Source organism: Sminthopsis crassicaudata, chromosome 6, assembly GCF_048593235.1.
Source record: "Sminthopsis crassicaudata isolate SCR6 chromosome 6, ASM4859323v1, whole genome shotgun sequence".
NCBI lineage: Eukaryota > Metazoa > Chordata > Mammalia > Dasyuromorphia > Dasyuridae > Sminthopsis > Sminthopsis crassicaudata.
This window is the reverse complement of record NC_133622.1, coordinates 216,193,568-216,207,783: the sequence shown is the minus strand read 5'-3', so window position 1 is coordinate 216,207,783 and position 14,216 is coordinate 216,193,568. Positions and strand designations below refer to the sequence as shown.

The 14,216-nt window shown below is 36.8% G+C and overlaps 1 long non-coding RNA gene across 1 annotated transcript; it reads left to right on the top strand.

The window, feature by feature from the left end:
• Positions 1-282: 282 nt before the first annotated feature.
• On the top strand, positions 283-11,325 carry LOC141546030 (uncharacterized). Its single transcript, XR_012483215.1, has 3 exons — positions 283-348; positions 790-887; positions 10,206-11,325. It is a non-coding gene; the product is annotated as an uncharacterized LOC141546030 (long non-coding RNA).
• Positions 11,326-14,216: the final 2,891 nt, after the last annotated feature.

Genomic DNA, 14,216 nt, shown 5'->3' with positions numbered 1-14,216 from the left:
AAATAAATAAATAAATAAATTTCCTCGTATATAAAATGAGCTGGGGAAAGAAATGGCAAGCCACTCCAGTATCTTTGCAAAAAAACCAAAAAACACAAAAAAACCAAATGGGGTCACTGAGATTTGGGGATGCTCCTGGAGTGACTGAAGAACAAGAAGAAGAATAGAATATGTCTATAAGAGACTTGACTCAACTCTACAGTGATGAATGAATGAAACTAGAGCTTTTATCCAGACCACTAATCCTAAAGGATCTACTTCCTTTTCCTTCCCAATCTAGAGAGTTTCAACTAGGGATATGTCTGTTACATGATTGCACTCATGTATCTTAGAAGAGCAAAGTACCTGGTAAGTGTTATCCAAGTTTTAAAAATATAAACTGGGACTTGTGGATAAATCACTTAATCATCTTAACTTCAGTTTTCTCATCTGTAAAATAAGAGTTAGACTGATTAGTCTCAGAATCACTTTCTAGCTAGACATCCTTTATTACCCTATAACCCAATTATTACCAATCAGTTCTTCCTGCTCTTTTGTGTGAACATATGGACAGGACCCAGTTTGGGATAATGAATCTAGTGGATATGAACAACAGTATTGACTGCTCTGTGTGTCATCTCTAGGAGTCTGACTAAAGATAGCCACGCTTTATTCTCATATTACTCTAGAATAGAAAGCATATACACAGCCACCTACAATAATAAAATGTACCAAAGTTTTTTGTTTTTGTTTTCCTCTTTTGGTGAACTTAAACAATTTTAATAAGAAAATTTCCCTTTCTCTTTTCAGCCCATACTTGGAGAACAAAATCAGGAAGGGTGTTTTCCTTGCACCAATATCACCTCCTTCCTTTTCTATGTCACCTCTTCCCACTCCACCCCAGGGAGGTAAGAAAAAAATGGGGTTTAGTGGAAAGAGCACTGCTTTTGGGCCTGAATTTGGGTCCCAAAAGAGACAGCTAGGTGGATAGAGAGCCAGGTCTAGAATCACCAAGGCTTGAGTTAAAATTTGATCTCAAACATTTAGTAGCTATGTGACTGTTTGCAAATTGCTTAGTCTCAGTTTGCCTCCATTTCCTGGTCTGTAAAGTATGGATAACAATAGCACTTACTTTCTATGTTTGTTATGAAGATCCAATGAGATAATAATTGTAAACTGCCAGGCACTGTGTAATGGGCTGAAGGTTCAGACAAGCAAGCACTTAAGGCTAATTACCAACTGGACAATACTCTATTAGCATTTGCTGGGAGAATGATCAGCCCACCATCTGGTGCTGGCTGGATCTGTAGGTGTATACTGTGAATGAAAGGAGGGTGGGGTAGGACTACGGGGATCATTCTTTGTGGAGAGAGAAAAAGGAGGTGTGGAGATTCCTATATCTATTCCCCCACAGCAACCCTAAAAGACAAAAACTAAAGACTTTTGCTTATCTTGACTCCCACTGACTTTAAGGTATCCAGGGTACTAATATGGTCATTACAACGCTGTGCCTTAGCACATCATATTTGACCCCCATTTTTTTTTAGGTAGGTGAATAGAGTTGCTTGGATTGTGTTCTGCTGCATCTAAGCCACTTAAAACTCACACTAGAAACTTGAAAGGAAAGGAAATTCTAAATATAAACAGGCCTCAATTAGTTGACAAAATATCTCTTTTTCTCTTGTAAACATAAAGACTTGACTAAAGTAATCATGCAATGATAAAGGAAAAAGAAAGACCAGGGATCTGGATTCTAATTAACTTTGTTCCTGATTTCTGATTAAGTCTTATAAGTCACTGTCCCCTAGCAAATGGAGATGTAAAAATCAGAGATTAATGAAGTGATCATTATAATTGCACTAGACAGACTTAGATAGTTTTCTTTTACTTGCTAATTTGCCAGTGGAGACTCACCCTCTCCCACCCTATCCTCTTTTTTATGCATCCATAAAACTCATGGAAGGATAATTTACAAATTGCTTAGCAGATTTGGCAGTTTATGTCCATGCTGGTGTGTGCTACATAGTGACATCTCTGCCCCAGCAGCCACCTGGACTAATATAAACACTAAATAATGCCATTTGTCCTTGATCTCTAGCTTCCTGAGAATGAAAACTCTATAAAAGTCGAATGGAAAGTAATGAATTGTAAAGGTGGGATGGCCACTTGTAAGGTACATTGTAGAGGTATGGTTTGCAGAAAATAGTCACCAAGGACCTCAACTCTGAAAGTCTCTGATTTGCATATGATTTCACTAACATAACTTTAGATTTTAAAAGCCAAACCCCCAATTTTATTTATTTCTAACTATCAATTGGCATTCATTCTTCACAGATGATTAATCTTTACAAAACACAACTAAATTATACAATTTTTATCTTCCTCTAACAAAATCCAGGTCAAAGGTACCCCTGATCTAAGGGGAGTAGATTCAAAGGAAAATCAGAAGAATTGAGGTTCCATGCAGTCCTAAAGTTCCAAGCGAACCCTAAGTATGCCAGGAGGATATAAGACCCCCTCACAGATCCATAATTAGGATGGATTTAACTGGGATTTGGCCCAATGGTGTCAATTTAGAGGGTACCAACAATACATGTTCTCCATCTGGTGGAACCAACTGGTCATTACATCTAAGTAGCATCAGAGTTATTGTTTCCTCCTCCCAGGCAGCTGGCTTCATTCCAGTTTAGCTCCTCCTTGGACATGCACCCAGTCTCAATGGTAGTCTCTCTAGTGGCAATTAATAAATATTTTAAAAATACTTACTCAACATAATGTTAAACACTAGGAATAAGGAGACTCAAGAGAAAATGAAATAATCTGTCCCTGAAGAGTTTATATTCCAATTGCATATACCCTATAAAAACAGTAGTCAAATTATTGTAGAGAAAAGGTGAGAAGTTTAGCAAATAGCTGAGGAGCCTAGCAAAAGCATTCATATTGAAGGGAGATCTTGAATTGAGTATAACAGAGTTTCTAAGTAGCACAAGTCATGAGGGAGAACATTTCAGACAATGGGGGACAGACAGTATGAAGGCACCTGGACAGGACATAGAAGATTGTTGGGATGAATTACAAGTTGGCCATTTCAAAACAGATGGGTTTGCCTGCCCTCAAGAAGCTTATATTCTACTAGGGGTATACAATATATAGTCAGATATCTAAGCATAAATTATTTTGAGAAGAAGAAAACACCAATAACTGAGGAACTTGGAGAAGAGAAATAGAATACAATGAATGTTGGATTTGAACTCAGAAAAAAAAAATTCTGGTTCTACCACTTCCTATTTGTGTGATTTTTTTTTTTGGGGGGGGGATGGAGTAAGTCATAGAATAAAAAGAGAAACAAGTAAGAAGCCTGGAAAAGTAAGGATGGGGAAAGAATATAAAGAACTTTAAACATCAGAGTTTGTAGTTGCTTCTAGAAACAATAAAAGGCCATTAGAGTTTAATTGTTTGGGGGAAGGGTGACTCAGTAAGACAAGTGACTCTGCAACAAGAAGATAATATGATGATCAATTATGACAGATGTAGTTCTCTTCAACATTGAGATGATTCGGACCAGTTCCACTTGTGCAGTGATGAAGAGAACCATCTACACTCAGAGAGAGAATCATGGGAGCAGAGGGTGGAATACAGCATAGCATTCTCACTCTCTGTTGTTATTTGCTTGCATTTTGTTTCTTTTTTCTCAGTTTTTATTTTTCTTCCTTCTTGATCTGATTTTTCTTGTGCAACTGGATGGCTGTGTGAACATGTATTGGACATATATATATGTGTGTGTGTGTGTGTGTGTGTGTGTGTGTGTGTATATACATATATATATATATATATATATAGGATCTGGCATGTATTTCAGCATATTTGACATGTATTAGACTGCCTGTCAGATCGGAGAGGAGATGAGGGGGAAGAAGGGGAAAATTTGCAGCAGGGGGTTATGCAGAGGTCAATGTTAGAAAAATTTCCCACGCATATGCTTTGTGAAGAAAAAGCTTTAATAAAAAAATTAAGACGTGACTTACAAAAATCACTAGTAGTTTAGTGGCAGATTGATTGGAGTGGAGAGAGACTTGAGGCAGGGAGTCCAGTGAAAAGGTCACTGTAGTGTAGGCAAAAGGTAAAGAGATCTTGAACTTTAGTAGTGGTCCTCTGAGCAGAAAAACGGGGAATACTGTTGTTGAGGTTGGGAAAGGGGAACCCCCCAAATCTCAGACCAGTGTCATGAAGTATCTCAAAAGAATTTGCAGGCTTAAACCCATCTCCTACTCAAGGGGAAAAGTTTTATTGAAAGTACATTACTAAGTGGACTGAATTCTAAGGGAATCCAGTAAAGAAACAGAACCAAGGAGAGTCATTTTATCCAGCTTCTACAATAAAATATGCTAATTCTATGGCTTTAGGCTGGGAGTCTATCCTTGGCATGTTAATACTACAGCCCAAGCATAGGGCTAGGAAATAGTCTCCAGATTGAGGGGTGGTCTTTGAAATTTGATTATCACTGACCAGATCTTCAGTCAACAATGACAATAGTCTATTCAGAATCAGACAGATTGGGGAAGGAGCTTCCTGAGGCAGACTCCAAAATCAAAAGATTTAGGGTTTCCTATTATATCACTGTGAGAGAAACACAATTTGACAACTGATTAGCTATATGGGAGTCTATCCTTGGCATGTTAATACTACAGCCCTCGGTTCTCTTTTAATGTCCTGACCCAGTTTTCCTAATTGCCCTATTCAGTTACTCTGCCTCAGGTTTTAACCATTGCCTTTTAGTGTTAGGATAAAGGTTTTATATTTTAGGCCTTAGGCTGTAGTCATTCCCTCTGAATGTTTGATGGGATAAAGGTCTTTATCCATTTTAGACATCATTAGAATATCAGGAGCCTCTCTTGTACCTCCCTCCATTTTGCCTGCCTCCATTATGTCCTCCCCATCCTAGGTTCCTCCCCCTTTATGTCATTGTTTTTGTTATTCTATAAAAAATCCTGTATTGGATATTCAGTGCTGGATTCTTTGAGACAATAGTCTTATTCAGCCCTGGGACCAACCATGGATCCATTTGGTCCCAGAAAATCTCTCCATTTAATAAATTCTCTTTTGAATGCTCTCTAATCTCTGTCTTGCTCAGTTTCTCTGGAATTACAAAATGATCATTGAAACTATGAGAGTTGATGAGTTAACCAAGAATACTCAAGGAGGGGTAGAGGAGGTGGAAGGGAAAAGAAGTGGACCATCATTGATTGAAAACATACGATTTAATTTTTAAAAAAAAAGATAGCATTCATAGTTCTTCCTAGCTCTATAGTTCACTATAGATCACTTAGGCTTCATGGAAAAAGTAGCAACTGAGAAATCTGAGTGGTTCATAAGATCATACTTCTAATAGATTTGTGGTTTCATGTGCAACATATTTTTATTATTATACTATTTTATAGAAATGCTTGTTTTATTCCAAAAATTAAAAATAAAACTATTATTTTAAAAAATCATATTTCTAGATCTCATCTAATCTAATCTCATTTTATAGATGAGAAATTGGGGTTTGAGGAGGGGATGTTAACTGATTTGTTCAGAGTCACACAGATAATCAGATAGATTTTGAATCCAAGTCTTCTTATTTTAGAAGCAGTGGTCTTTCCAACATATAACAGAGTTAAGTTTTGAAGGAATAGAAGGATTCTAAGAGCTGGAATTGACCAAGACAATGCTGATCTTTGCAAGAGCCCAAAGTTAAGCTTTTTCTCATTCAAGGCAAAAAATTTTAAAAAAATGTAATATAACATAATACAATTTATATTTCTACATATCTAACACAAGTGGGTCATATTTGGGCTAGTGACCAGTATGAGTTTTATTATTTGTAATTCTTAGAGAATGTATCTGAATTTCTATCTTAGTCTTATGAACTTTGTATGAGAGACATTAGCATGGAGATTAGAAAATCATTAACCAAAGCCAAAGTCCACAAAGAAATCTTTAGCCTAAAAAAACCCCCAATGCTTGTAATAGCGTACAAACTGTTCTCTAAGTACAGACGCATCACTTGTAAATTAAAAAAAAAAAGTGCTTACCAAGAGTTATACATATATTTAAACTAAGGACTGTTTTCCTATTATATAGGTAGGGCTAGAACATGTAATTTCATTAATCCAGGGGATTTCTAAGTGAGAACATTGCCTCCACCAGTGGAGGTTGTCAGTTTCTCTTTAATTTATAATCTCAGAAAGTTACTTGGAGCATTGAGAGTCAGTTGATAAACATTTATCAAGTGCCTACTATATGCCAGGTATGGTGCTAAGTGCTAGGACACAAGAAAGCAAAGTCCCTATCTTTGAAGAGTTTATAATTTAAGGGAGGGGTCAAGTGTCTTGGTCATAGTGTCAGAGGCAGGATGGGAACGTGGGCATTCCTGACTTTAATGAGGACTCTTAGATATTTTTGTACAGTGTGTCTTTTCCTATTATGTACATATAATGTAGGTACATATGTGTGTACATATATTTGGGATTATTATATATCCTACTAATACATACATGTGTCTAATTAAGAACATTAATTATTTAATAATTTTTATATGTATTAATAATGTATTTCTTATGTATATTTATACTAAATTACAAATTTAGATGAATGTAAATACTTTGAGAATAGGGACTATTTGCCTTTTTGTCTAAATCAGTGATTGTATAATCCTCTTTGAAGTATCTAGCATGGCATTTTGGACATTCTTTGCTATTGTTCATTTATTTCAGGCAAATACAACTCTTCATGATCCCATTTGAGATTTTCAAGCCACTGGCACTAAAGTGGCCATTTCTTTCTCCAGCTTATTTTATAGATGAAGAAACTAAGGCAAAGAGGCTAAGTTATTTGCCTAGGGTCACATAGCTAGTAAAGAACCATGAGTGTCCCAGGCCAGATTTGAACCCAGGAAGATGTTCCCCTGACTCTGGGCTGGGATGGGTATTCTACTCATTAAGTCACTTAATTGCTCTATTTGACACATAATAAGTATGTAATAACTTGTTATTGATTGATGATTATATGTTTTGTGAATTATAAAGACAAATGTAGGTTCATGTCAGTTTTGAGTGTGAATGATTAACTTTGGTAAATTGTCTTTCTCTTAGATACCCTTCCAAAACTAGTTATTTATTTAATAGTAGGTTCTGCCTGACTTTCATAGGTAATTATGGATTTCTCAGGCTTTCACCTTTTCCTAGTACCCTTTCTACATTTTCTGATGCCTTTAAAGAAAGCAAGAAAATCAGTCATTAGTTATGATAATAAAAATGTAAATAAAATCCTATTCCTCCAATTTGCTAATCATTCTTCCTGATAGAGTAGAGCCTTTAAGGAAAGCCTTTTTCCCTCTTGCTAACTTGGTAACCATGGGCAAACCTTTTAATATCTCTGAGACTCAGCTTCTTCATCTACAAAATGAGAATAATAATTATAACTAGCTCTTAGGATGATTGTGAGAATCACATGGGATAATTAATGTATCTAAAGTGCTTTGCAAGCTTTGTAAATATTAGCTACAATTATTAATGATAATAACCTAAAAGTTAAGCACAGAAATTGAATTAAAACTTGTCTTCTTCCATTAAAAATATTTTCATTCTTTTTCATTTTAACCTCCTTGTAGTAGTTCCTTTGAATAGTATCTGTGTTATTAATGATAGAAGGCCTTGAGCATGGCAGGAATTATACTCAATCAGATAGAAATCCAAGTTTAAAAGCAGTATTTTTGTGTGTTTTATGAACAAGTCTTTCATCTGTGTGCACAAAATGCATGTTTTGTCAATTTATAATGCCTTTTCTCTGGACCTTTTGCTCAGATAGATACATTTGCTGAGCCTGCTGAGCCCCAGGGCAAGCCAGAGTATTTTGGGACCTTTAGCAATCAGAAACAAGGATTTTAGTACCAGTTTTGGCCTAAGGCAAGATTATGAAGTTCCCCGAAGGTATCTTTGAGTCTCCTATTTCTAGGGTCTAGTGTGCCTTTGGGCTGATCCCATACAGAAAGGGTAGGAGGAGAAAGTCAAGCAGGCCTTGCTTTCCCTTAGCTTTATTAAAATCTCATTCAACTAGGCTAATGCAAGCAAAGCTTCTTGACAACCCCTTTCACTCCTGACAACTGTGATGTCTTCATTTGTAAAAATGATTTTCTAGTACTTTGGATTTAAACAGGTTAAGAAGCCCTCCTAGTTGAATAGTGAGACAAAGTGCTGAGACTTTTTAAAAGGAATAGTGCAGGCCATTATTTCTCTCACATTTTAAAAGGCAGCATCACAAGATGATAATATTTCTTTTAAGGAATTAATCCTTAAGGGAGGAAATTTTTAGGAAGACCTTACAATACTAGTTAAGTTCCATAACTAGTTAAATTATTTTACCACTGTAGGTTTCTGTTTTGACTTTGTTTTTTGTTTTTTGTTTATCTTGTTTGTTTTTTGTTTATCTGTTTTGTTTTTTCTTTTAAAAATTTAGGGGCAGCTAGGTGGTGCAGTGGATAGAGCACCAGCCCTGACGTCAGGAGGACCCGAGTTCAAATTTGACCTCAGACACTGAAAAGTCCTAGCTGTGTGACCTTGGGCAAGTCACTTAACCCCAATTGCCTCAGGGGAAAAAAAAGTCAGAAAAAAAATTAATATTTTATTTTTTCAAATTCATGAGAAGATAGTTTTCAACATTCACCTTTGCAAAATCTTACATTTGAATTTTTTTTCCCTTTTGCTCTTCCCTTTTGTCTTCTTCTCCTCATCAACAAGTAATCTGATACAGGTTAAATGTGCAATTCTTCTAAATATATTTCCATATCTATCATTTGCACAAGAAATATCAATTAAAATGGAATCAATTTCCTTATTTGTAAAATTTGAAATATCAGGATTTTATGAGGAAAAGTACTTTGTAAGCCTTAAAGGACTACAGAAAAGCACTATTATCAAGTCAAGTCACCAAATATTTATTAAATGCCTACCATGTACCAGGGGCATATAGGTGGTTCAGGCACTAGAGTGCTGGACATGATATTAGGAAGACTTATTTTCATAGTTCAAATCTAGCTTCAGACAGCTACTAGTTATGTGATCCTAAACAAGTCATTTCACCCTGTTTGTCTCAGTTTCCTCACCTACAATATGAATTAGGGAAAGAAAGGGCAATTCTGTACTTTTACCAAGAAAACTTCAAATAGGTACACAGAGAAACAGCAATGATTGACACAACTGAACAATAATAACAACAATAGTACCTGTGCACTATGCATTGGACTAAGTAGTAGGACTATAAAGAACAATTCCTGCCCTCAAGGAGCTTCTAGTCTAATGGGAAAGACAATTCATGAACAGTTATATACGAATAAGATATAGACAGAATAAATTGGAGCTAATTTTACTAGGAAAATTTGAAGCTTCAAGAGATTTCAGAAGTTACCTAGTCCAGTTCTCTTATTTTGCAGAAGGGAACACTGAGGTACAGATAGGAATTACTTTTCTAAAGTCATAGAGGTAATATGGAGCAGGTTAAAGGTAACTGACAGACCTCAAATCCATTGGTGAGTTGGGGTTGTCTACCTTAAGGATGGAAAGACTTCTTGGATGAGAACGATTTGTTCCAGTCACCATAAAGGTGCCGAAACAGGTGCTATAGAGTGCTATAGAGCTTGGTTTAGACATCAAAGACACTCAGATCATTCACTGCATCCTGGGCCATTCCCATGTACATTTGTCCTGCCTCTGGACTACTGTGACAATGAGAGAGTGAGGCAGATGACTTTAACAGTACTGCCTCATTTAAATCCAATTCTTGCTAAATTAAGACTTTACCAATGATATTAGTGATCATCAAAAATGAAGAGCAGCAGCAATAAATGCTTGTTGATGAAATAAGGATCTTGCCCTCACTCTGTATAACTATATAAAAGTAGCTTGACATAGTAAATAGATTGCTAGTTTTAGAATTCACAAGACCGGGATTCAAATCTCTGTTTCTGGTATTAACTTTGTCTCCCTAGGAAAGTCACTAAACTTTTATGAGGCTTGGGCATTGCTCTATTATGTGTAGAGGAATGAATGCAAAATTTAATAAGCACTTCCTACATGCCTAGCATTGTGTTAAACACTAGGGAATACATACAAAAGTTGACATAGTATAGTTCCTGCCTTCAAGGAATTTATAGTCTTATGGAATATAATTATCTTTTGATTCTTTCTTAGGTTGCTTTTTCCTGAGAGATTTGTATCTGGATGGATATACTCCTGTGCATATGGCAAGCAAAATGTTGTCAGTGACCCTGTAGCTGTCTCACTTTTGTGGAACTATACTCACTGCCAGCTCTGGGGAGACTGACATGAACTGATGCTGAGTGAAATGAGCAAGACCAGAAGATCATTGTATACTTCAACAACAATACTATATGATGATCAATTCTGACAGATGTGGCCCTCTCCAACAATGCGATGAACCAAATCAGTTCCAATAGAGCAGTAATGAACTGAACCAGCTACAGCCAGCGAAAGAACTCTAGGAGATGAATATGAACCACTACATAGAATTCCCAATCCCTCTATTTTGTCTGCCTGCATTTTGGATTTCCTTCACAGGCTAATTGTACTATTTCAAAGTCCGATTATTTTTGTACAGCAAAACAATTTGTTTGGACATGTATACATATATTGTATTTACCTTATACTTTGACATATTTAACATGTATTGGTCAACCTGCCATCTGGAGGGGAGGGGAAGGAGGGGAAAAATTAGAACAAAAGGTTTGGCAATTGTCAATGTTGTAAAATTACCCATGCATATATCTTATAAATAAAAACAATTAAAAAAGAAAGAAAGAAAAAGAAAAAGATGGGCTGGTAAGATGGCAAGAATGAAAGATAAGCAGAAGATAACTGAGGAGTCCACTGGTATCTCAATTTCAGAGCAAAATGTGGGAAAATGACTCCTAGTTTGTTGACTGGATACCACGTGGTTCATTCATGCAAAGAAATGGACTATAGTCACAAAAGGTAGACTGAGATAGCTACAGTCATGGGAGGCAATGTTTATATTAATGAAACAAATCCTTGTTATTCATTCGTACAGATAAGGTATATAAAAAGTTTCAGAACCTGTAATTCTAGATATACATAAAATCCCTTCTAGAAGGAATCAGTCCAATTTTCTCTATATAGCATCTAGAGGAGTTAATTGGATTGCTTGAGGTTGCACAGGTAATAAGTAGCAGACCTTCTTTAGCAGTAACTGGGTCTCACTTTGTCCTCTTCAATTCTTGCGTCCCTTTCCTCAAAGTCAAAAAATCCATTAGACCCAATGTGAAAACTGTATCCATTAGGGATGCTCTGAGTCTAAACATAGACAATTTAACTTATGCTAAGAAAATATCAAAATATCTTGAAAATGGAATTTTGTGATAATAAAATACTTATGCTTGGAAGTTATATCATTAGGTTAGAGAACTCCTGGAAGAGGGAATGCTCTCTGCCAGAGCAGATAAATTTCTTGGCAATTTCTAGTGCTAGAGAATTGTCTAGAGAACTTAGAAACTGCATAACTTTCTTAGGACCACAGAGTCAGCATGAGTTAGGCAGAAGGCTAGACCTCAGGTCGTCTTAGATTTAGGGTTAGGTCTCTCTCCCACTAAGCCACAAAAAGATAGGAGAACAGCACTATCATCTCTCTCACTGTTTCTTTTTTTCACGATTTTCAAAAAGACGTGTGTCTCTGTTGTAGACTTTTTACTCTCTTCTTTCCAGCAATGTTTATTTTTAAACGTGTTTATTCTCTCCTACTAGGTCGGATGCTCTTTGAGGATAGAACTGTGACTTCATTGTGTCTCTTTCAGAATCTAACATAGGAGTGGGAAAACAGTATGCACTAAATAAGAAATTGTAGAAAATTGGGACCATCCCCAAACTCAGAGGGGAACAAGCACCACCCACTAATTCATAGCATTCCTATATAAGCCAATCTAGGCTTCTGTCTCTGAAGTGACTTCTGGGCAAACTTTTCATATATCCTGGACCATAGTCACCTATTAATAAGAAGTCTGTGGACAGGAAAAGATGGAGAGAGAAAGACAGTGTTGTGGTAGAAGGAACATGGACTAACAGGGCCTAGGTCAAAATCCAACTCTATTGTATAATCTGTAGGAAAATCCCTTTACCTTTTAGGCCTCAGGTTTCTCATCTCTAAAATGAGAGGATTGAATTAGATGATCCTCTTCCAGCTCTAAATCTCTGGCTAGGAGATAAATGTGGATAAATACAGTTGAGACTCAAACTAGATAGAATGTAACTGAATCATTTTTTCATGAACCAGAACTGGTCTTCCCAGATCTCTTCAGGATCATTGTCTTGGATATTGTACCACAGATGAGGGAAAATGTTGCCTGATAAGAATTAGGATGATAAGAGTGCTGGATAAACTAACATTTACTTCACTGTTGTTACTCTTGACAAGTTTCCTAATAAGTTGAGAAAATTAATGAGTTACACGAGATTTTGTATCTAACAACTATTATTCAGATAAACAAAACTACGTGCCCTGGAGGAAGAGCAGGATACCATTTATACTTTTCCATAATGGTAATAAAATAACTTATTTATATAGCATGTTTTATGTGCAAAACATTTGTGGGGTAGCTAGGTGCAGCAGTGTATTGGGTTTGGAATCAGGAAGATTCATTTTTTTTTTTAGTTCAAATCTGGCCTCACACACTTACTGGCTATTTGACCTCGAGAGCTCACATAACCCTGCTTGCCTCAGTTTCCTTATCTATAAAGTGAGCTAGAGAAGGAATGGCAAGCCACTCCAGTACCTTTGCCAAGAAAATTCCAGATGGGATCACAGAGAACTGGACATGACTGAAATGAAATCACAATGACAATCCCATTTATTCCTTATATCCACCCTGTAAAGTATGTAGTATAAGCATTTTTGATCCATCTTACAAATGAGGAAACTGAGGTTTGGAAAGGCTAAGTGACTGGCTTCCCTTCTGGAGCAGGGGGAAGAAGCTGGAAAGAACTGGCTTCAAATATGCCAAACTGCCTTTTCGTAGGTATATGACTGGTATAGCAAGTCATTACAATTCTATTGACCTGTTTCCTCATCTGTAACATGGAGGAACTGGACAAGATGAATTCTAAAGGCCCTTCCAGTACTAAATTTATGATTCTTTGATCCACATGGTAAGTGGTATGGACAAAACTAGAAGCCAGCGCTATTGAAGCTAACCCATTGGTCTTTCTATTTTCTTTGTTTTGATCTGAAGACCAACACTCAAAATTGTGGATTTGGTCTTTTTTGACCTTGACTTTACCCTGAATTTAAGTGAACAATTCTAGGAGATGCTTAGGAAAGGACCCTGATCCCTATGCTCAATTGCTTTCTCCACTTGAATTCCTGCCATGAAATGCTCCACTTGTTTGGTCACAGCTCACTTTTGTTTGGCTTAATAATCTTGCTTTTTAAAAGTTAAACAGCCGTGGGCTCCAAGGTTGGAAATGCTCCCGGGAGAACTCTGAAGCTGGCTTCTTCAAAGTCTTGACATATCTCTTCTAATGTTCCAGTTTGCTCCTTTTTGGCTTCCCAATGATATCTTAGTGCAGTGACCCGTCCTCCTCTTCCTCTTTCTTCACTCATCAGGGCCTCAGTTTCTTTGTCTATAAAATGAAAGAGTTGGACTTAGCTTGGGGCTTATGAGCTTTTAAAAACAGTTTAATAACAATATGCCAATAGAGTTGGTTTCTTTTATAGTTTTATGCATTTTATTTTTTATATTTAAATGTTCTTCTGAAAAGAAATGCACAGGCTTCACCAGACCATTGAAGGGGTTCTTGAGATGAGAGGAACTCTAAGGTACTTTGTTTGAAATGTGTGATCCTGTGGTCCAATGATTCATATTCACTCCCTCCTCCTTTTCTCTCTTCCTTTTCTCTCTTCTTCTCCTTCTTTTCTCTCCCTCTTTATCTCTCTCTCCCTCTCCTTCCCTCTTTCTCTCCCTCCTTTCTTCTCTTCTTCCTCCCCCTTCTCTCTCTATCTCTCTCTTTCTCTCCCTTTTCCTCTCCCTCTCCCTCTCTCTCCCTCCTTCCTTCCCTCTCTTTTCCTCTTCCTCTGCCTCTCCTTCTCTCCTTCTCCTTCTCCCTCTTATCTTCTCTCCCTCCTACACCCCCCTCTCTTTGTCTATATCTCTCTCCTTTCTCTTTCAGTGAATC